Below are 23,834 nucleotides of genomic sequence, written 5' to 3'. Positions count from 1 at the left end.
TTCGTTGTTATTGAAAACCTTTACTGGAGTACCAGTAGCTTAATTTGTAGAGTTTTGAGCCTGATATGGACAACTTTGCCTTCTTCACTAACATCTTGCAGCAGAGGCAAGCGTGTTAGCCCTGGAGCTGCTCCTCTGTAAGACATAGATAGCAGGAGAAAAGTCAGTTCCTTCAGCTTGGGAAGATTCATTACAGAAGTCACTACAGTCCCCTTGACTTCACACGTCTCTTGTGCAGTTACACAATGGCACCAGAATGGAGCTGCAGTCCTGTGTCCACCCTAAACAGCCACACTAAAAGTGTCCTTCGATAACCAAATTATACAACAGCAGTGAATACACACTTGTCACTGCAATACTTCAGTGGTGCTACTGAGCCAGCTCAAGACCACAAAGTGTAAAGCCCTGTTTTAATTACCAATACTAGACAAAAAATTTAGGCTCCTCTGGGTGCCTGTGGTTCCTGTTCTAGCTGCTGAATAAATGGCTCTATCTTCAAAAGAGCTGGTTGTCCTGCTGATTTGAAGCCACTTCCCAGCAGCAGTTAACAGTGGACCCCCAGCCAAGATCAAAGATGGTCCCTGTCTACGTGCAAAAAGGCATTTTGAAGAGGCAGAAACATGAGCAACTCTCCTGGGGAAATACAATCTGAAAGCATCCAGGCTGCCCATCTCTGGCGGCAAATAATCAGGCCGTGATCCAGCACCCTTCAAGACCCCAGAGAGAGCAATTGCAGAGAATGCTGTCCTGGCCCTGTGGCATCATTGCCTTCAAAGTTTTACTTAAAACAAGAGGCAGAACTCACTTTCTTCCAGCCCTATTAATTTACTAGACTCTTTTCAATAGAGCCATTACATTATTTAATTTTTTTTCATTTTCCAAAAATCCTGCAAATTCCAGGTCTTCTCCAGCATCTTCCTATCCTCCTATCTTTTGTAAATCCAACTCTCTCTCCGAACTTGTATCTTGGGAAAACTGCATGGCTGTGGCAGATACAAATACAGGGTTTCAGTAGCATTAATGTGACTAAAGGCTTCTTTAATTTTTTTTTTTTTTTAACCCATATGCAATTTTCCCTAGTGTGCATCAATATAACTCTCTTTTAATGGGATGAATCTTCAGTTAGTTATGCTAATTCAGAGTAGAGTACAGGACTAACAGGAATTAAATGCCTTTTGTTTTTATTGAACATTTTTCCTAAATACATTGCGTTAAATTTTGCACTTTTAACAACAAGCTGAAAAGTACAGAAAATAACTTCAAAATACTAGGAAATTTTAAAGAAATCTAACAACTTTAGCTGAAAAGCAACCCACAGCAAAAAAAAAAGACTGTTTTGCCTCTGCATTAATCAGAGGTCACAGACAACGAGAAGAATATCTGTGATATAAACATGAATTTTCCATTTATCTGAAAAAAAAAAGAAAACCGAAAACCTAAATGTCTGTGTGTGCATATGAAAATCTTTTACCTTTATGTGGCAATTTCCTCTGTCCACTTCATGGCATCTTTGAATACTGGAATGAATTCCCAATAAAAGCATTTAAACTTATGTATAGTCTAAACCAAATGTTTACCATGACTGTCTTTGGGACAATGCCCCAGCAAACCTCATGTCTGAATATTTGATGAAATTGACCTCTGAAGAAATATTTTATAGCCCATCTCCAGGCCGAGGGTGTCAAACCATAAATAAACATCAATGCATGTACTATGATCACTACCCACTTCTAAAGTCATTAAACCACTGACCTGTTTTAATTTCAAGTGCTGTATTTATTTTTATTTCATGGTATTTTTATTTATGGAGTGCTGTCAATATCATCGCTCTAACATTAATTAAAAAAATAAATTACTCAAGGAATGATTTTTTTCCCCCAAAGTTTCTGAATTATTTCTTAGAGATATAAAGGTACCTATAGCATCTGCTCTACTTTAGATCTAAAGTGGACTATGAATGAAAGCATGGCCTTTATGAACGTACACAAAGTTCAGGAAGTCACTAACTAGCTGCTATGATTGCCTCATCTGATCATTGGAAGTGTTGAACTAATGCTGACATGAAAATTGTGAAAGAGGGAGAGTATCACTTCTTGTAAGGCCTAGGGACACTATACCTTGCAGAATACACAGCTGTTTTTTCTGGTACTAAGAGAGCTCCTCCAGTAAAAGAATGAGGTCAGACTGTGGTAACAACGTTGAAGTGGCTTTGGAGGTTTATTCCCATCGTCTAGCTGTAGCCCTCCTTTCCAAACACTGGAAAGATCTATTGGCAGCACTTGTTTCTGGACCTCAAACCTCCTTGGAACATGGGTCTATTTCTCACAAACTTAGATCTTTCTGTCCAGTGTGGTAGATAGAAGATTATGATCCGCCCATACAGAACGTAAATTTAAGCAAGCAGAAAATCATAGGATACTCTGAGTTGGAAGGGACCCACAAGGATCATTGAGTCCAACTGTTAAGTGAATGCCCCACAGAGGTATCAAACCAGCATCCCTGGTATTACTAGCAACATGGTCTAACCAACTAAGCTAATCTCATGGTCAAATGATAAATATATTGAAAATGGAGGGGAAACAAAGAAAATGGTCTGGCCACTAGGTTTCTTTTCCAGATTTCATGTTTCTTGTGTAATCTCATCATAGAGTCATAGAATCACTGAATCACAGAATGGCTAGTGTTGGGGGGGATCTAAAAGATCGTCTAGTTTCAACCTCCACATCATGGACAGGGATGCCACCGCCTAGAGCAGGTTGCTGAGAGTCACAGACATCAACTAGTTTCCACAGGATTCATTTTTAATTTGTATGCAACCTGAACCCTGAGAACAGTACCTGTGGTTCAAAACCTGACTGGCTTAATGATTTCTTTTTGCACCTTGACTACAAAAGTGACTAGTGCACATCTCAGGAAGAACCACATTTGCCTGCTTCCTGTTCTTGAGGTATATCACCTCCATCAATAAAGGCCTTAAAATGTAAACCAAAAAATGTTAATAACACTAGCTGGAAAATATGAAAACAGGCTCCTTGACCCATCAAAACCCTTTGGTATTTTACCATCACAAGAGAGTAGTAGAGAAATGAAAATATATAGATGAATATGGTGAAAGTCTAAGAATCATGGGCCAAGTAGTGATCTGAAATCTAATGGAAAGTATTAGGCAACATTTATTATGTGAGCCACTGCCATCTCCTCCAAGAATCAGTTTAACATACCACGTTTACTCTCTTTTCTCAGGAAAGCTTCAACTGGTGATTTGCCCTGAGAGTCAGGATGCTTGAGCTCTGTTGGACCAACAGTTAAATTAATTCCATAGCTGAGGGTACTCCACTGATAATTCCTCTCCTTGCTCCTACCAAATAGGTAACAGTCATTAGACATCCCTTACCAAAAGCACTACTATTTGGTGGGATGGATAAAGAGAAGTTTTGGAAGGGCAGCCAAAATCTCAAGTCATCTAGTAGATAGACAGTTGAGTGGAGTACCTCCCAGCGCTCCCCTTAAGAAATTTTGCTGGTAGTTTCTCAGTTTTGCCATCAGTAACATATTTATATATGCGCCCTTTTAGATGCTATATTTTCATCTTTCTCCCTTCACAGAAGCAAATAAACAAACAAACTCACTGAGGGCTATTTCCTAAGGAAATTCAGGCCCTGAAACAAAGAGGTGAAGAGCAGGTCAGAGGTATTTTTCCTGGGGAGGGTTAGTTCATGGAGCAAGTGAAAGATTGCAACACCTAAAACTATCAGGAAGAATGCATGTTTTTAAGCTTGGGTTGCTACAGCTTGGGCAGCCAAAATTCAATCTGCCTAGTGTGAAGTTAGTTTCAACAGCACGGTTTAGGTTTTTTAAAATATATTTAATTCTATTTCCTTGACAATCTCACAATGACAAGCCAGATACCTAAAAATACTGAAACTTGGACAAACTCCAGTAGTGTCATGGACAATGAAGTTGATAATTGCAGAGACATTTTGCCTAATCTTTCATCTCAGAGATGAATGGAGTTGCTTAAAGAACTTATTCTTTAGCTTAATTTATATTTCTATGGGTCAAAGTTTGTGTGAGGGACCCACAATCCATTGAATATTAGGAAAAATCTTGCTCCTTTACTGCAATAGAGAAATCAAGGGGGATTCTGAGAAACTGTATTTTGGAAGTGTTATTTCTACAGATCACTTTCTTATAATGATAATTATGATATGGTTCAGCTTCTTATAAACTTTTTCTCATCACCCAGGTTTTAATGATTACAGCTTTTGTTAAAATGATGAGAGTATGGCACAATATGTGAAGAGGTAAGAAATCCAAAATAGTTTTTAGAAGTCTCAATCTTCTATAATAGGAGTAAAAGCATAAAATTTATTGAAATTTGGGATGGATTATATTTATTTATTTTCAAGTGAAGCATCCATTTAGGAGCTCTCTATGGATGGACACTTCAAACTCTTGTATGTTCAGCTCATTGGAGCTGCCTACGTTAGGAGGAATAATAATGGACAAATGTAGGTTCTAAATGCAAAACAGTATAGCATAAACAAGCCAAGTATAGCTAAACAGTAGGGCTGTGCATCATTTTGCAGTGTAGTTGCTGGAGAAACACCGATAGTAGCATGTAATCTGAGGCAGGATCGTCTATTCAGAGATTATGGAGTATTGAGATCCTCCACTCTATATATTGCACCACGGTAGCTAAACATGTCACTGTTTAATGTATTTCTTTTCATGGGATTATGAGATGGAGGAATCTCCTCCTTTTATGGATCAGAGAATTATTTAGGTTAGAAAGGACCTCTGTGATCATCAAGTCCAACCTTTGACTGATCACCATCTTGTCAATTAGAACATGGCCCAAAATGACATGAGCAGTCTTTTATTGAACACCTACAGGGATGTTAATTCAACCAACTCCCTGGGCAGTCCATTCCAATGCTTAACAACCCTTTCAGTGAAGAAATTCTTCCTGATGTCCAACCTGAACCTCCTCTAGCACAGTTTGAGTCCATGTCCTCTCATCCTGTCACTGGCTGCCTTGGAGAAGAGCCCAATCCCACTTGGCTATGTTCTCCTCTCAGGTAGTTATAGACAGTGATAAGATCTCCACTGAGCCTCCTTTTCTCCAGGCTAAACACACCCAGCTCCTGCAGCTGCTCCTCATATGACTTTTTCTCTACACTCTTCAGCAACTTCATTTCCCTTTTTTGAGAGACCCCAGCACTATAAAGTCTTTCTTGAATTGAGAGGCTCAGAACTGGACATGGTGCATCCTCTCCAATGCTGAATACAGAAAGTATATAAATAAATATAAATATAAATGTAAATGTAAATATAAATATAAATATATTAATCAATCAATAAATAGTATAATATGGATGGTAGTATATAATGAGGGTTTATAGGCCAACTTCAGTAAAAAAAATCTCTTCTGATGCTCCCTGAATTTGGAGGTCCCTAAACAATTTAAGTGGTTTCCCTTTCTTTGTGGCTTACTCTTTAACTGTCAGGAAGAACTGTTCTTCTGAAAAGCTACATTCAAAAGTTTCCACCCTTTGCTTCAGGTGCTCAGACTTGTGTCCTTTCATTATTAGAGTCTTCATGATGGAGGACCTAAATCAACATCCTTACATTGATTACATTATTTCAAATGTACAATAAAGTGTAGATAAACTCACAGAATATGATGATGTCCTGGGTTGCAGTGTATTCTATTACCATCCCCATCAGCCGTTGAAATCAGGTGGGGCAGTGTTTCCTTGCCTCCTCCCCCCAGACTATCTTGCTGTTAATGGCCCATCATTGTCCTGCCACATGACTCAGAGATAACTCCCTCTGGACTATCTTCTGTTAATGAGCCTAATCAACACTTGGCCTCATGACTCATTACCCCATTGTGAGATGCTCCACCCAGAGGGAGGAACCAAGCATCCCCGTGGATATAAGCTGAGGCTGAACACCAGAGACAACGCCTTCCCACTGGATTTCCAGAGGACAGGAGCTACATAGCCACCACTGGACCTTCTGAGGAAGAGCAGACCCTTTTTTTTCTACAGGATCACCGCTTCAGAGGACTGCAGCCACCATTCTACCAGACTGCTACCATCACCCTGCCTAACAGGGACTCAGGTTGTACCTTGACTCTGTCAGTTTGAACCAGTGTTTTCTTTTAGTTTTTTTCTTTCCTTTTCTTTAACTTCCCCATTAAATTGTTATTCTGACTTGGTGCCTCCCACTGGTTTGTTTTCAAACTAGTACAGCTGACTTGGAAGGGACCCAAAAGGACCATCAAGTCCAACTCCTAGTCCCGCACAGGACATCCAAGAATCCCACCACGGGCCTGAGAGCATTGTCCAAATGCTTCTTGAACTCTGTCACGCTTGTTGCTGTGACCACTTCCCTGTGGAAGCTCTTCCAGTGCCCAGCCATCCTGTGGTCAAAAACTTTTGCCTGGTATCCAGCCGAAACCTCCCCTGACTCAACTTCAGGCCATTTACTCAAGTCCTGTCTCGTGTCACACAGAGAAGAGATCAGCGTCTGCCCCTCCTCTTCCCTCATGAGGAAATTGATGACTGTGATGACATCTCCCCTCTGTCTTCTCCAGACCAAACAGACCAAATGACCTCAGCTGCCCCTCATATGGCTTCCCCTCCAGGCCCTTCATCATCCTCATGGACACTCTCTAATACCTTAATGTCTTTTTCATACTGTGGTGCCCAAAATTGCCCCAGGTGAGGCTGCCCCAGCTCAGAGCAGAGAGGGACAGTCCCGTCCCTTGCCTGGCTGGTGATGCTGGGCCTGATGCCCCCCAGGACATGCTTGGCCGTCCTGAGTGCCAGGGCACTGCTGACTCATATTCAGCTTTCTGTCAACCACGTTCCCCAAGTCCCTTTCCATAGAATTTCTCTCCAGTATCTCATTCCCCAGTCTGTCCACCCGTACATCCAGGATTGCATTGTCCCAGGTGCAGAACCTGGCACCTTCCATTGTTGAACTTCATATGGTTGGTGATTGTCCAGTCCTCTGATTTGTCAATACTTTGTGTGACAAATTTAATCACAGACTGTGATCAAATATTGTAGAAACCATGCAGAAGCTTTATCCAATTAAGTGGAAGCAAGAATGCCCCTTGCCAAGGCAGTTTCATTCATTCACCTAAACAATCTGAATAATTTCATCATGGCAAACAAATACAAGTTCTGCAAACTTGCAGTCTAGTTAGACTTGTTGACTTGTGAATTTCTGTCAGCGTACACTGCGCAAGTGCAGGATAAAGCACAAAAGCATAGAATATAACATGATGAAGATGTGTTCTACTAGAAAAGATTTAAATCTCTAGTTTTGGATGAGCTACTATATGTTTCTGTGAATAATGTTAACAGTAATGATAAAGCCATAATAAGTGGAATGGTTCTACTAAGCTTGATTGTTTTAGATAATTGAACAATGCTGCCTAAGTCTTCGTGCATGCTAATAAATATAAATATTTCTTTAGAATTATTCTGTGATATACTCCAAGCAGTGAGACAATGTGAATTTGGGTCAAGTTTGACTCATTACTGTCATATGATAGTATGGAGACTCTGGTGTTAGGCAGAACTGCCTAGAAATTTGGTGTTGCAACTTGCAAAAAAAGCTATTACTTTCTGAAATACCACTTACTATAAATCACACTGAAACAATTTTTATTAATTTCAGCAGTGAAACAAAGTGACTGAAATAAAATAGATTCCCTGCAGCTGCTCGGTAAATGTCAATATTGTTATCTGTTTCACTAGTGCTAAAAGTGGATACCCATCTCACGGGATCTGGGGCTACAAGCCAGATTGTTCAAGAGGACCAAGGTTAAGCTGTCAGAGACTGAAATTGTTCATGCCTTAAGCATTATTATGAAGGAGTTTTGCCCATTATAGCAAAAACTGTATAAAGAAGCTACAACCACAGAAGCCCACCCCTCCTTGAAGACGCCCAACTGAACTTTGGACTGTGAGTGAAGCCACCTGCGTAAGATAAAGGGGACACTATTGTTCAATCATCTCAGGTGATGATCTTTTCCCTCACAAGGGTGAGGGAAAAGAATGCATCCACAATAAAATTAAACACAGCAAAGAATCATCCCTGGCTGGGTTTGGGGTGGGGGAGACCACAGCCTACAGAGGCCAGGTTTACACAGACTCCCCCCCAACCTAGGGCAGAGGAGGTCTAGGGTGTGTGGTGTAACCTCTGGTCAGAGACACAGAACACCCATCCTCCCTTACACAAACTGGCCCAGCTGTGAAACCCCAATGCCATGAAGGCCACATCCACAAGACATCCACATGGAAGGCAGCTGAGGGGGTGTCAGATCCCTGAAGTGCTCCCCAGACTTATTCCTGTGGCCTTTCACCAGAGGACTGCATGTGATGCAAAGTGATGCTACAGATCCTGAGTCTGCTGCAAGACACTGTGTCAAACTGCCCCTTCCTGCCCCCCCAAGCCCAGGGGAGGTACCTGGGCATTCCCACCTGGCCTGAGCATATATGAATCCATTGGATTCTATGATTTTGGGAGGACCCTCACCACCAAGAAGACCAGTTGGAGAGAGTCATTGGGATGCTGGTGGGGTCCACGGAGTGGAGATATTTTCTTTTATCTGCCTCTGTCACTCTCTTTCTGTCCCCCCCCCATCTCTCTTCTATTTCTTTCTCTTCTTCTCTCTCTGTCTCTCATATTTACTATTAAATAAAACCCATACTACTGACTTTGGCGTATGGTCTCATTTGCACCTTAATTCGAGCAGAGGCATTTCTAATAACTTTAAAAACCAGACTGTAACACAAGCTGATGATCAAATTTTTTGAGACTTATCTGTGGTGGCTTTCTGAGAACACTGAATTCTTGTATTAGAAAAAGTCACCAAACATATCTCAGGATTGAAAAGACATAAAGCTGCTGATGATAGAGTAATTTTTCAGGTGTATGAGAAAGAGTTTAATGAAAATGCTAAATGGGTTAAGGTAAAGTTTACTTCAATGTTTTTAGAAATTTAGTATGGCATTTACTAATAAAATGTGGCTTTATCAGAAAATAGCTAACTCTGTTAATCCTCTCTTGTAAATTGCACTATGACTTCACAAGACCAAAAAAATATATTATTTAGGACCAAGAATGGAATGATGGTTCTGTTCCAATCATCCTGAAATGCAGAGATTCCTCTTTGATCTGCACCATTAGGCAGCTGAAGACAGTCAAAAAGTTGGGCTGAAAGTGACTGTGTAACTTTCAGTTCTTGTATCGCTTTCCATATACCTAGAAGCAGACATTGCCAGGTGTGTCCTTTTCTTCAGGTAAGACTAGATCTTCAACTCCTCCATGGTAAAGGTTGTGGGAAATTTGAAATATATTTTCCTTTTCACAAGCTATAAGATCTACCAAGAAACTTCTAGTTTTTGTTTATTTCTAATGAGCTTTTGTCATTAATGTGATACTGGCCACAAAATGCAATCAATTAAGAAGTAACACTTTTATTATTATTTTTAACCTGAGTTTCCCTAATTAATTTAGTTGCATATCTCTTCCTCTGATATAGGAAAAGAGAAAATAAAATAAACTAAAATCCTTACTCAACACTTAAAATCTGGCCTCTGTAAATTTTCATTCCAAATGGGCAAATTTTCATTCTGATTTATTCAAACAAAGATTCACAACACCCAGAGTATCTAAACAAAACAAATCAAAACCCAACCTACCAACCAAACCCCCAAATGCTCTAATGCGAGTGAGGAAAACAAAATTAACACGATGTTAAATATATGTGGCCAGAACTGATGTAGTTTGAAAAGGGGATGCCATGCCAGTCAACCTTCCTCTTCTTGCCAATGACAAGGAGAGCTTTCCAAGGGAGGAATCTCCTGCTCAGTTTCGAGGAAAGTCACTTAGTGTTTTTCCCTCCTAAATGATGCCTGGCACTACTGGAGGACAGAAGTAATTTTGTTTTCTTCAGGGCTCAGGAGTTAGAGTCTCCCCTCTTTTCCTCATAAATCTATTTGCAACCTGAGTAATGGCATGACTACACTGAACATTGTACAAAAAATTATGCAAATATGGCATTTCAGGTGCTTTCAGAGTGTGTGTTATTTTATTCTGGCCAAGATCCCTCACTGAATTGCTGAGCTTGATAAACTGCTTTATAAAAAAGATTTTCAGTTAAATAACATAGAGTGAGATGAAGCTTATGAAAGCATTTGGAAGAGGATAAGAATGACATGAAAAGGTTTGAGGCAGATCAGTACTGACATTTTCTAGACAGCACTTGTGTAATGTAGTGCTCTTGGAACATGCACAACTCAATAAGCATTTCTAATCAATAAATTAATACAGGGATTAGAAATATATATTGGAGTGGTCCAATGTCCTCAATTCTACATACCTTTGACATTGTATCTTCATTTTAAGTATAACTCAGTATATTTAGAGCAATGAGCAGGATGAAAACTTTTTATAGCTACACATTGCGCAGTGTGTTTCTTCTAAATTTGCTGCTACTTTTCTGACATTGATTACATCTTATGTTTTACATATTCTGCCTATATATGGACAAGGGCATTAAACCACTCACTTTATTATTTTGCTAGGTACCCAGACTCAATCAAATTTAAACAAAGTTCATACCAGAAAAAAAAGTCCAGCAGAATAAGATTTTAGTTTTGTCAAACCAAAGACCACTCAGTCTTTTCCTACACAACTCTCAAAAGTGTGAAGATCTTTCAAGTATTGTAGATATGACTATAGGAGCTTCACTTATTGAGTGCAGCTCCCTGAAGGCTCTGTTAAAAATTTCTTGTGAACCTGTATTGCACTACAAAAGTGTATTATCCAAGGAGCTAGGATGGGAAAGGCAGGAGTTACCCTACACAAGAAAAAGCCTTTTTGAAGGAGAAGTTTAGATTGGAAGGTTTATGATACTTCAGATGTCCTCAATTTTGTTCTTACACCAAGAGAAAATTAAGAAAAAGATAATGATTACAACAAAATGGATGTGACTCCAAGACTGCGCCAGTAAAACAAATGGTAAAAAGGAAGAATTGTCTAATGTTTAGTCTCTGTCACAGAACAAATAATTCCACTGAAACACACAGCCAAGATCAGAACAGAGGTGGAGTTAAGAAACTGAGGATTGCTGTTTCTGCCTGCATTGTGCTGAGATGTTCTCAGACATCTGAAAACATCTCTCACCACTGAGCAGAGTCCCAAAGAGCAGACAGAGTTTTAGACAGTCATTTCCTCATCTGGAATGATTTTCTGATTTCATTACTCAAGAAAGATTAAAATGCTTCTCTCTTTTTTTTTTTTTTTCCCTGCCTATTCAATGAATATTCATTGCGGGAAATAATTTATTTAGAAATTTATTCAGAAATGACAGACTTAATGGCATATCTGTTTTAGGGCTGCTCTAATGAACCTGAGATTGTTTAGAAATTACCATAAACCAGCTGCAAAAAGGTGAATTAAATTAGATTATGGACTGTGGACATCTTTTGTAGTTGTGGCCATTGATACACTGTGCAGAATTGCTTAAAGGAATGTAACAAAAATGTAGGAGTGTGAAAAAAACCCCAACGAGTATTTTTAAGCACATTATGTCACACACATGAGAATGGGTTGAAGGTCACATAACAATCTGCCTTTTGGCACTTCCTAACTCTACCTTACCAACCTTTATGCACAGCTCCTCACAAGTTTTAATTCCATGTTTCTTATATATATATATATATATATATATATATAGCTACACAAACATCAGCGTATGTACGTCTGCTTGTTGAAGCAATGTGCAACAGCATCAGAACTCTCATGGTTCATATAGGTATGGACAGAGACTATTACTATCAGAGATAGTTTGATACTCAGCTGAGGAATGAGCTTACGTGTGATGCACAGTGGTTAGGTAACCCAGTTCGTACAGCTGTTGAGGTGTTCTCATTGACAGATGTACTTCCTGAGAAATAATTTGGAAACATTTTAGAGTGTTTATATAATGTTTCTGGGAGCATATTTCCTAATGTCTCTCTGTAAAATTAATGCACTTGCCTGAGAGTACAGCTTTATAGTCCTTAAGTTACAAAAAAAGAAGTACGAGTATTAAATGTCAAAACTATTTGCAAGTGGCCTAAATCAGTGTTTCTTCACAAATACTGGTGGTACTTCAAACTCCTTTGTTTCCTAATAAGCTGCAGGCACAGACAGTTAAAGAGACATCCTCTTAAAGAAACATGTTATGGACATTGCAGCTTTCCACAGGGGTTGACTGCACACAAACTGCATGGTAACCTATTTGTATATTCCATAAATAATTTTTTTACTGGTGTCTACTCTCTACTGTACAAGAAATATCTGTGTTCCTTGTTTTAAGTACTCCCAAACCCACAATGACATGGTTTAAAATGGTGAAATTACTATTTACTGTCCTTAAAGGCCATATTAAAACTAGCCAGCTTTACTGAAGCATTTCAATTACCACTGCTTACCACAACTTGCAGTAATCACAGTTTGTTTGTTTAATTTGATGGTCCTTAATTGCAGACATCACTGAAAGAACAATCCAGCAAAAAATACAGTTTCTGCAATCATTCTTTTTAAGCTAGAGGAAAGAAAGTGGTGGCAAGGAAATTAGTTTAGGTAACTTACTCTGGAGCATTTTCAGAAGAGCTGACATAAAGGAACCCTGATCTTCTATCTTCTTGGTGTAAACCAGGAGTAACCCCACCATCAATGGTTACACAGACATGAAACCAATGTACATGAGAATAGAACTAAGAGTCACTGTTTTCAAATTAGAAGACCATTAATCAGCTTTGCTACAGGATGTGTTGTGCAGCTCTACTTATGCCGCTATAAAAGAGCCTAACCTCAGTGTCAGTCGCAAAAATGTTAGTCATGGTTTTCCAGAGATTGTTTTTTCAGCAAAGTAATTCTCTGTGACCAAATTAAAAGAGATACTCCAGCACTCAAGTAGGATGGAACTGTTGGAAATCCTCAACCACTGTAAAATTTCACCCATTTTGAGGCCATGCTGAGTGGCTGCAGGGGCATGAGCAGGCTACATATGAGTGCTTCCATCTCTCATGGCAAAAATTACATGGAGGACCCAAGTCATCTGTTCAGTATTGGACAGAAAATGCTACTTTGAGCTTAATCTGAAAAGGGTAAACCAGATTCAGGTTTTCCAAAAATTACTTCAGGCATCAGCACATTACTTCAGCTTGAGAGCAATGGGACTTTAGGAAAGCGGAAACTTAGGGAAAAATCCAAAATGGAAGTGTACAGGCCAAGAGGTCTGAAAGGTCAGGTGCTTTGTGACATTGGTGCTTTATATAAAGCAAGTGGACAATATGACTTCTGGTAGAAAGTCAGCCCTTACTAGTAGAGGTATTCCCTGCTGCACTTTATGGCTGGAAAGCCAGGATGTCTATCCTACCTCATCACTTAGGTGAGGCCAGACAGCCAGACTAAATTTTATCTTACCTGCTCCACTTTAATACACTTCAAGAGCTTTATTACATGATGTAAAATACCAGTATGATATACTTCATCAAGACCACCACATCTTCTTGTGGGAATTTTAGAAATAATTTGCAGCTGATCAGAATGCTTTGTGCAGAAAAATTGATTAAACCCAATATGACACTAGCAGTAAGAACTTTTCTTATGCAGCTGCACAATATCCATGTGACTGCAGAACAATTTAGCCCCTGGATAAGCATTTGAGTCTCTGTCAGAAATGGCTCTGGAGAACAGTAACACAAATTTTAAATTCTTTATCCCTATCTGTTGAATTGCTTGTGTGCAGTTTTCAGCAGTCATAGTGAACACCCAGGCTGAGGTGGAAATAAGGAAATTGTTGTGTAGCTGGTTTTGATTAGAGTTGGCAGCCATTTAAAATGAGATGCATCTTCCAGAAGAAAAGACAGTTTTACTCAGGGAAGATACATGTGATACATGAATAAGACCCTTGACTAGTGATGGGCAAATCTACTGAAAAATATAATTCTTATTACAGGCATTTTCAAACCTTTGAAGATCTCCCTCAATTTCCTTCCTCATCTCAGAGGCAGTATGGGGATTTTCAAGTAGAGGTTTTTTCTGTTCTTCGTACACCACAGCATCCCTGATTACAGCTGATTATTTATGCCAGAGTGCATAGAACAATCAAAAGTCTATTGAGATGATTCAAGAGCCACAAAAAAATTGCCTCATATATACCAATCGGGAAGGGAGCCTTTCTAGACTATTTCCCAACTTCCTGCTCTGAGTGCTTCTTGGAACCTGGACCATTTTCTATGCTCTTCCTGCTACATTAAAAACAACCAAAATATTTGAAAATATTTCTGTCTTAAAAAGCAGTGTGCCAAGGAACCCCTGGATTCTTAGACAAATGACCCAATTTATTGTGTTGGATTCCAAACATTTTGAACAATTAATCTCTTTCCCACAGTGATATCACCAGTTATACGTACAATTTTTAAATTATTTTAAAGCACTGTTTATGTGCTTTACACTACATGTATAAAAAAAGGACCAGGCTTGTCTCTGGTGTGAGTGGTGTCAACCCTGGTCTCCAACAGTGGAGGAGACCTCATTTTGCCTGCAGTCTGGGCAACCTCGAGCACACACTGACTGCACCAGCACCTAAGTGGAGGCTGTACAGCTGCACTACAGTGCTGAGCCTGAGCAAATACACCCTGCCTTCTCAGCAAGGCTTATCAGCTTGGGCTGCATGCCTGCTAGCTGCAGCTACATGGCTCCTGCTTTGAGGCCAGTTTGCATCTAGCTGGCTCAGAGCACAGGAAGAACAAACTTGAACTTGCTTGTAAATATCTCATGGATGTTCTATATGTCAATTCAGCAGGGGGGAAGCAGAGCATCAAAGTAGACCCCTCAAAATCTGCAGGAGATGTGATCCGGAGATGTGATCCTAAGAACATACACAATAAATTTTAAAAAAATTAAAAAAAGGAAAAAAGCAGGTGTCCTGGGGAAATTTTTCTTTTGGTAGATGCTACAAAGTTGTTAACCCTTCCATTATCTGATTTCTTCACTAGTCCCCTTCCATTCCTTCTTCCATATTTATGAGTATAAATTGCACTCCTACTAAATGCCAAGTTGCTGTAAGTTGAACAGCTCTGACACTCACACCCACATACACCTGTTTCCTGACCAACAAATACATGATGTGTAACTTACACCATTGCTAATTTATGATTGAATTTGGCAGTGATTTTATTCATTTATTAAATTTTTTAAGTACTCTATACACATGTTCTCTCTGGCTCTGGCCTCGCTCCATCTTAACCTTGTGCACTGAGATATTAAATGGCTGGATTTGCAGAATCCCCAGGTATGACAGGACAGATGCTGCTGCTGCAGTTTAATGATGGGAGATGCACCATTCATGGTTCAATGTATACAGCACAAGACTGGAGAATAACATTGATTTTTTCATACTAGTGGACACCTAGTCTGGCCAATTCAGACATGTTCAAACAAAAGTTGGCAGGATTAAGTAAGTGGAAATGGGTTTTTGCAACAATGTAAAGGAGTGAGTGTGAAAAAATGCAGCCCAAGGAACATCTGGATTAGGCCTGAAACAGGGTAGAGTATGGAGCAAATCTTGTTAAAAACGGAAGTTGTGGTGAAAAGATGGGAAAAGACCTGGTCTTCAGCAAAGCCTTTGACACTGTCTCCCACAGCATACTCCTGGAAGAGCTGTCATCCCACATCTTGGATAGGTACACTCTTCACTTTGTTAAGAACTGGCTGGATTGGCCGGGCCCAGAGAGTGGTGGGGAATGGTGCTGCATGCAGTTGGTGGCCAGTCACTAGTGGTGTCCCCCAGGGATCAGTGTTGGGCCCTGTCCTGTTTAGTATCTTCATTGATGATCTGGATGAGGGGATTGAGCCCACCATCAGCAATTTGCAGATGACACCAAGCTGGGAACAAATGTTGGTCTGCCTGAGGGTAGGAGGGTTCTGCAGAGGGACTTGCACAGGCTGGGTAGAAGGGTTGAATCCAACAACATGAGGTTTAGTAAGTCTAAGTGCTGAGTCCTGCACTTTGGCCACAACAACCCCCTGCAGCACTACAAGCTGGGGACAGAGTGACTGGACAGCGGCCAGGCAGAAAGGGACATGGGGATACTGGTCAACAGCCAACTGAATATCAGCCAGCAGTGTGCCCAGGTCGCCAAGAAGGCCAATGACATCTGGGACTATATCAGGAATAATGTGGCCGGCAGGATCAGGGAAGTCAATCTTCCCCTGTTCTTGGTACTGGTGAGACTGAATCTTGAGTGCTGTGCCCAGTTCTGGGCCCCTCAATTTAGAAAAGACACTGAGATGCTCGAACACGTCTGGAGGAGGGCAACAAGGCTGGTGAAAGGTCTAGAACACAAGCCCTGTGAAGAACAGCTGAGGGAGTTGGGATTGTTTAGGCGGGAACAAAGGAGGCTCAGGGGAGACCTCATCACTCTCTACAACCGCCTGAAAGGAGGGTGTAGCCAGGTGGGGGTCAACCTCTTCTCCCAGACTACCACTGACAGAATGAGAGGAAGGAGTCTTAAGCTGCACCAGGGGAAATTCTGGCTAGACATTAGGAAAAAAATGCTTCACTGGAAAAGTGGTTGGGCACTGGAGTTGCCTGCTCAGGGAGGTGGTGGAGTCACTGTCCCTGGAGGTGTTTGAAAAGAGACTGGAAGTGGCACTCAGTGCTACGGTTTAGTTGATCATGTGGTGTTAAGGTCACAGGTTGGACTTGATGATCTCAAAGGTTTTTTCCAATCTAGTTAATCCTGTGATGAATCTTAAAATGTCTAATCCAAATCTTAAAATGTAAAATCAAATGTTTTTTGTAGTGTATAAATAGAAAACACCCTTACTGTTTTCTTTCTTCCGTGTGCTATCATGCCTACAATTTTCCATTCATATGAGCATAATGTTTCTGCAATGCATCGGTGCAATCTATTTAAAACAATTTTCCAATCAAGCTATATCCTAGAGATGGAAGTTAAGTCTATATTTAAAGAAAAGGATTTAATATTCATCAGTGCATAAAATATAGTAGTTCCTGAAATATATTTTAAACTCAATTGATCAACTTCACCATTAAATCCCTGTCAAACAACCATGAAAATGGATATTTAGCTTTAATTCTTTTTCCATAATTCCTTGTGAAATTTGTATATAACAATATGCATATGTTAATACACAAATATAATGCACATTCATTTGTGGGGGCATAAACCTAATGCAGGTCATCAGCGATGCTATTCAGTGATGGCTTCTACTGTTTCATCCGCTGTATTTCTGAAAGACATTAAATTGTTTATTACATCTCTTCTGAGTTGAGAAGAGTTATCATGGTCAATAATGTGATTGAGGTTCACCTAACCTGTGAAATGTCATATTTCAGACATGGCTTCTTTCCTGCAGGTGTGTTTATCATCTCTCATTCTTGATCCACTCTGAAGTAAGAGAGATGGATTTGCCTAAACCAGCCTAACACTTTAATGATCCTTCACAAAGTTGTAATGCTCCTCAAATTGATTGCATCCAATCCTGGTCCATTCTTTTCTGGGCCTAAACCTCAAAATTGTGTCTTCAATATTGATGCCAGCTAAAGCTATGCACAAAAGATGACTTCAGCCCAGAAAGACTTTCCAGGTTTCCCTTCATAGTCAGTGATTCCTTTCTGGGGCACTAAGTGCCCAACACAACCCTCCTTTAGAGACTTTCTCTGTCTTTCCTGACTGGAGAGAAATGGGCCTACTTCAAGCTAAAGTTATCCTTTGAAAATGCCAATGCCAATCAGGAAAATGCAAGGGGTACCTTGAGCAGTTATGCTTGCTAGCACTTCCAGGAAAGCGGTATTGAAAATAGAAAGCTCCTTGACTCTATTGCATACAAGAAACTGAAGAAAATAGTGGCTCAGCTCCTCAGCCTTTAAAAAGAGAATACTGGTGGACTAAAATTAAATGCATCAAATAAATATACAGATCATAAATATACAGATTGGATAGGATAAAAAAAGATTTTTTTAATATAATTCTGTAAAAAATAATAACATGGTTCATAAAAAAGATGTTAGGCCATTATTGCCGCAGGCCTAGGCCCTAGGGTATATCACCGTGTCCCGCAGCCATAGGGAGGAGGAGGAGAGAAGATCCAGCAGGCAGGAATTGTGCAGCAAGATGGATTTATTTAATTATTTTACAAACTCTTTTATAGACTTTTTTCTTCATAGTCTAATTGGACAAAGGATCAGCCACCCCTTGGGGTGATTGGCTAAAATCCTAAAACATCCATTGTCAAAATATTTTTCTACTGTACCATAAACAGAACTTTTCAAGGTTGCAGGTGGTTTGGTTGTTTACACAACTCTGCTACCTCTTCTGTGAGAGAGAAAAGTCTCTCACGGACTTAGAAAATAGCAAGAAAATCTTTGCTAGCAGCATTTTTGTACCTACAGGCCATAGTGGCTGAATAAGCCTATGTGATGAACATGTTATATATGGTTATAATAGAGTTACACACTATCATCTTACTATATCATGCACTAAGTTGATTAAAAAGAGACATGAATGTGTTGGCATGGCCCTGAGCTAGGAAGATTTGCTTAGGCACAGACTAAATTTTGTCACATGTAAGCACTTTGTACGTTAGCCCAGCTCTTCACCTGCATGAAAACTGTCACTGAAGATGCACTTTTGAAGTTCAGGAGTTTCCTTGCTCTTCCTGACACTGGGAAATAAGATAGTGAAAAGTGATAGGAATAAAAGCAATAGCAGTGGCGGTGATTTGCAAATCTATGAATGTCATGAAATATATTTATGACCAGTTCCTTAGGCTCGGATTGTCTGCTTGTACTTCATGTTAAGTGCATTGAAACTTTTCTTGTCCAGGCTGTAGGATGAAGGCAACAAAGAGGATGCAGGAAACAGTGCATGAAGCAGACATGGAACCCCTTGGTACTATATATTTAGATGCTGTTTAATAAATTATAAATGACAAAGTTTTTAAAGAGATTACCTCTCCTGCTGCTGGTTTTGCTATTACAAATTCAGTTGGGTTTGGTTCAATTATACTTGGCATGACAAACATTACAAGTACTTCCATGTGTAAAAACACATGGACCCTTTAGATATCTTTAAGGAAGAGGTTTCCTTGAGGACAGGACTATGTAATTTATTTGGATTTTGGTGCTTACAGAATATTAATATTTCCCTGCTCCAGGTCAAAATTTAGCCCTGACATTCTACATTAACCTCTTCTATCCTGTGATCTGATCTATCATAATCCAAATCCTATCCTATCATGAAACAAGAGAAAGAATTTTTTCAAACTCTTGGCTGTTCCTGGTCTCTCTGGCTACAAATTTGTCATTTTCAGAGATCAGACGACCCTATCTGCAGCACCAATGTGCCAAGAAAGTTTACCAGAGAAGAAATACATTAAAGCTCACTATTTTCAGAATAATAACATTTTCTTCCCTAAAGCTTTGTAACTGGTATTTTTATGCAACCTTACCTTACAGTTTGCTCTGATATTTCTATTTAGTGGCGTACAAGTTTGAAAACAAACCAGTGGGAGATCACAAGTCAGAATTGTAATTTAATAGGAAAATTAAAATAAATGCAATAGTACAAGAACACTGACAGAGTCAGGATACAACCTGACACCCTGTTAGTCAGGGTGGTGGTACCAGTCCAGATGAAGTGGTCCTGTTGAAGAACTGTAGAAAAGGGTCTGGTCTTCACCTGAAGGTCCAGTGGTATAGTTCTTGTCGTCTAGGTATCCTCCATATAAGGGCTTCTCGTGCTGTTCCAAACCCTAGATTATATCCAGGTGGGAATGCTTGGCTCCTCCCTCTGGGCAGAGCATCTCACAATGGGTTGATGTAATTCTGTGAGTCATGTGGTGGGTCCTTGATTGCCATTAAACAGAGATAGACCCCGAGGGAGTTATCAGGGATGAGTCATGGTAGGAGATAACAAACATTGCCCCACCTGCCTTAACAGCTTGTGAAGATGATAATAGAATACGTGCCTTTGGTTACACCTTACATTGTAACCTAGGACAAGTGGAAGGCTATTTTCTCCCATATTGTTGTTTAAACACTTGGACATCTCTCTTTTTTTAACATTTTGGTATAGTGCGTTTGTTCACTTCCCCCAGTTAGTATGATTTCCAGTAAGCTTTTCATTTTGGCTCATTTAGAGAAACAGATCCAAAGAGCTTGTTTCCAAAGTAAATTTTGATTCAGAGTCCTACCCATGCAGGAGTAGATGAAACCCAAAATATAGTCCTGCTGTTGCGGAATAGAATTTCAGAGAACACAGAATGGATCAGACAGAGAAATCTTCCCCGCAGCTGGAAAATATGTCTCATGGTTGCAACCTGCCTTCAGTCTCAGATGCTACTGAATTTACAGAGTTAATGTCATGCTGTAATGCAGTGAGAAGAAACAGCAGCTAAGACCCACACAGATAAAAAAAAAGGAGGAAAAAGATTTCTGAGATGGTATCAAAACAAATTTAATTCATCACACCTATGCAAATATCAGTAGACATTTTTGTTATTAGGCTATAACACACAATATTGTGGTGCAAATTTGGGATTCTTTATTTATGTATTCATTTAGGGCAACAAGAGGAGAATTACTAAGAATTATTCAGGGAAAAGTGGTGTTGCTGTTTGTTCTTTAGAACAGGAAGAAGACAATAATATTCTCTGAACTAATATGAAGTGTTAAATCAGAGCATATCAGATCATCTTCTAGAATTTAATTCTTAGTGAAAGAATTATATCATCCTTTTTCCAAAACAGGCAACCTAGACAGAAGTTGATTAGACTGCTCTCTAGTCAGACAATGAATCAGTGGCACAGCGGGAAAATAGCTCTGTAGTCTTGAGATCCATGTACATACTCTTGTAATTGGATCAAACTCCAGCAAAAAAGCCCAGAAAACAAACCAGAAATAAGTTAGGTCTTAACTCCTTGCATGTATGTCAGCTGTATAAATTTCAAGTGCAGGACTTAAAATTAACCTTTTAATTATGTTGTTAGTTGCAGCATTTTTATTTTTCTTTTATGGTCTCTGAATGTCTCTGCTTTGCTCACATCACACTAGTCAAACATATCTTTAGACAAAACAAAATGAGAACAATCCTACAAACCATTTAAGCCAGTCAAAACATGGAGTGAACAACAGAAAGCATTCCAAGATCCATTTGTACTAGGCCTTTCCTTTTTTTTTCCCATCTGGAATCATGTGTTACCCAGGCAGCCTTGCAGCAGTTCTAGTTCACTTTCTCTGCACCTCAAAATTGTTGCTAGGGCTTCCCTCTCACCCAGCATGTCCCTGCAATCCACAGATATTTCTGAGTCCTTACAGGAAGGATATCCCTCCGAATTTAAAAAAAACCCAAACCATAAAATAGGTCTTCTTTGGAGTACCTTTTCCAATTTTGTTCTTTCTTTTTTTTCCATTCTTTTTTCCAACAAGAAAATGCTATTGCCAACAAAAGCATTTCCCTCACTCACTTCCACAGCTGCCACACAACCTGGCAGTCCTCTCATTCTCATATTTCATATTAAGATTCTTTTGAATCTGAAGTGATGGAAAAGCACCTTTACACCAGAGCTTTGACACTCCATGAAATTGAACCCCAGCAGCAGGTCACTCATTCACTGCATAAAACCAGCCTTTATGGGGTGTGCTGCTGAATCCTCTGCTTTTAAATGACCCTACAGATCACTTTGCCTTTACCAGCTCTGGAAGGGCTATTCAAAAACATGATATTCTGAAGGAAAAATTACATTTTGAAAAGCAGTGTCTTCCATCTCCCTCTTTCCCCGCTTCCCCTCCACCTTTTTCAGCTCTGTAATATTTTGCATTTAGAAATAGAGAGGAAGCTGTAGAAAACCCCCACACTTTTTTTACCGCTCTGTCTAGATGTAGACCAAATTGAATATAATAGACAATCATTTAAGAGTTGACACAGACTTAGCAATTTGGTGTCTTAAGAAGTGTGTGTGTTTGCATTATCACTTAAGACAAGCCTTGTAAATTTTGCTGACCGCCTACAACCAATTCTTCGTTTAAAGGTGATAAAACACAAACTCAATACATACCTGAACAAGTATAGGGCAATAAAAGCAGAAGGAAAGTAATTGATCTTCATTCAGAAAGCACTTCACAAATTACAAGTTCTTTGGCTCTGGGAAAGGCAGTTTGATGACCTACCCCTTGACTTAATTGCATAGATCCTCAAAAGAGGTGGGTGCTGTTATTACAAAACAAGGCCAAGGACCAAATCTTCAAAGGCGAGTAGCACAGTGCTGATCACTGAAGGACCTTTCTGCATGGATCTAGCCACTTTGTGGAGATTTTAATCTCCAAATTAAAAGCCCAGGATGAAAAGTCCTGTTTTGGTCTTGTTTGTCTGTTTGATTTTTTTGGTTTTGTGTTTGGTGTGGGTTTGGTGTTTTTGTAAGTTTTTTCGGGTTTTTTTCTCTTCATAGTGGCAGCAAAAGCAGAAAGTCGTAGTGTCTTTGTTGGGCAGTGGATTTAGGATGTGGAAGATCTCATTTCAGTTTCATGCACATACTAAACCACATTTTCTCTTCCAATGCCATCAAACCCTCCCTTGCCACCATGTTTTTATAAACATTGGGAGACTGACTAAGAAGTTAGAGGCACTCTCTCATCCTCTGATTGTTAATAATGTGGAGCTCAAAGCCAAGAGATAAAATTTGAGAATAAATAAATACAAGACTTGTTAGAAAAGAGGGACACAGAAAGCACGAACAGCAAGCTCCTTGCCACTTTCATCTCCACTATGCCTGAACATGCAGGGAAGTTCACTTGTTCTGATGGGACATGGGAGGGGCTGTTGATTCCCTTGGAGGCAAGGAGGCCCTGCAGAGAGACCTCAACAGATCTCAACAGATTCCTCAACAGAGGACTAGGCAATCACCAACCATGTGAAGTTCAACAAGAAAGTGCCAGATTCTGCACCTGGGATGGGGCAACTCTGGATGTGTGGGCAGTCTGGGGAATGCAATGCTGCCAAGCAGTGCTGTGGAAAGGGACCAGGGGGTCTTGGTCACGGCAAGTTCAATACGAGTCAGCAGTGCCCCGGCAGCCAGGAGAGCCAGGCATGTCCTGGGGGGCATAAGGCCCAGCATCACCAGCCGGGCAAGGGAGGGGACTGTCCCCTTCTTCTCTGTGCTGGGGCAGCCTCATCTCGAGTGCTGGGGGCAATTTTGGGCACCACAGTATAAAAAAGACATTAAGGTATTAGAGAACGTACATGAGGATGATGAAGGGCCTGGAGGGGGAAGCCATATGAGGAGCAGCTGAGGTCATTTGGTCTGTTTGGTCTGGAGAGGAGGAGTCTGAGGGGAGCCCCCATCACAATATTCAACTTCCTCCTGAGGGGAACAGGAGGGGCAGACACTGATCTCTTCTCTGTGGTGACAGGACTTGAGTAAATGGCCTGAAGTTGAGCCAGGGGAGGTTTCGGATGGATATCAGGATAAGGTTCTTCACTCAAAGGGTAGCTGGGCACTGGAAGAGGTTCCACAGGGAAGTGGTCACAGCACCAAGCCTGAAAGAGTTCAAGCAGTGTTTGAACAATGTTCCTGGGCACGTGCAATTCTTGGGGACAGTGATGTGCAGAGCAAAGAGTTGGACTCAATGATCCTCGTCGGTCTATTCCAACTGAGCTTACTATGTGGTTCTGTGTGTGACTTTAGACGCTTCAAAAACTGCAAAGTGTCATCTCTTACTATTTTGA

General features: G+C 40.2%; 1 long non-coding RNA gene across 1 annotated transcript; it reads left to right on the top strand.

Moving 5' to 3' along the window:
• Positions 1–2,409: 2,409 nt before the first annotated feature.
• On the top strand, positions 2,410–6,384 carry LOC125319806. Its single transcript, XR_007200898.1, has 3 exons — positions 2,410–2,452; positions 3,430–3,431; positions 6,294–6,384. It is a non-coding gene; the product is annotated as an uncharacterized LOC125319806 (long non-coding RNA).
• The last annotated feature ends 17,450 nt before the right edge of the window (positions 6,385–23,834 follow it).

The sequence above is a fragment of the Corvus hawaiiensis genome, chromosome Z (assembly GCF_020740725.1).
Source record: "Corvus hawaiiensis isolate bCorHaw1 chromosome Z, bCorHaw1.pri.cur, whole genome shotgun sequence".
Taxonomy (NCBI): domain Eukaryota; kingdom Metazoa; phylum Chordata; class Aves; order Passeriformes; family Corvidae; genus Corvus; species Corvus hawaiiensis.
Note: the sequence above shows the minus strand (reverse complement) of the source record. Positions and strands in the feature narration are given on the sequence as shown.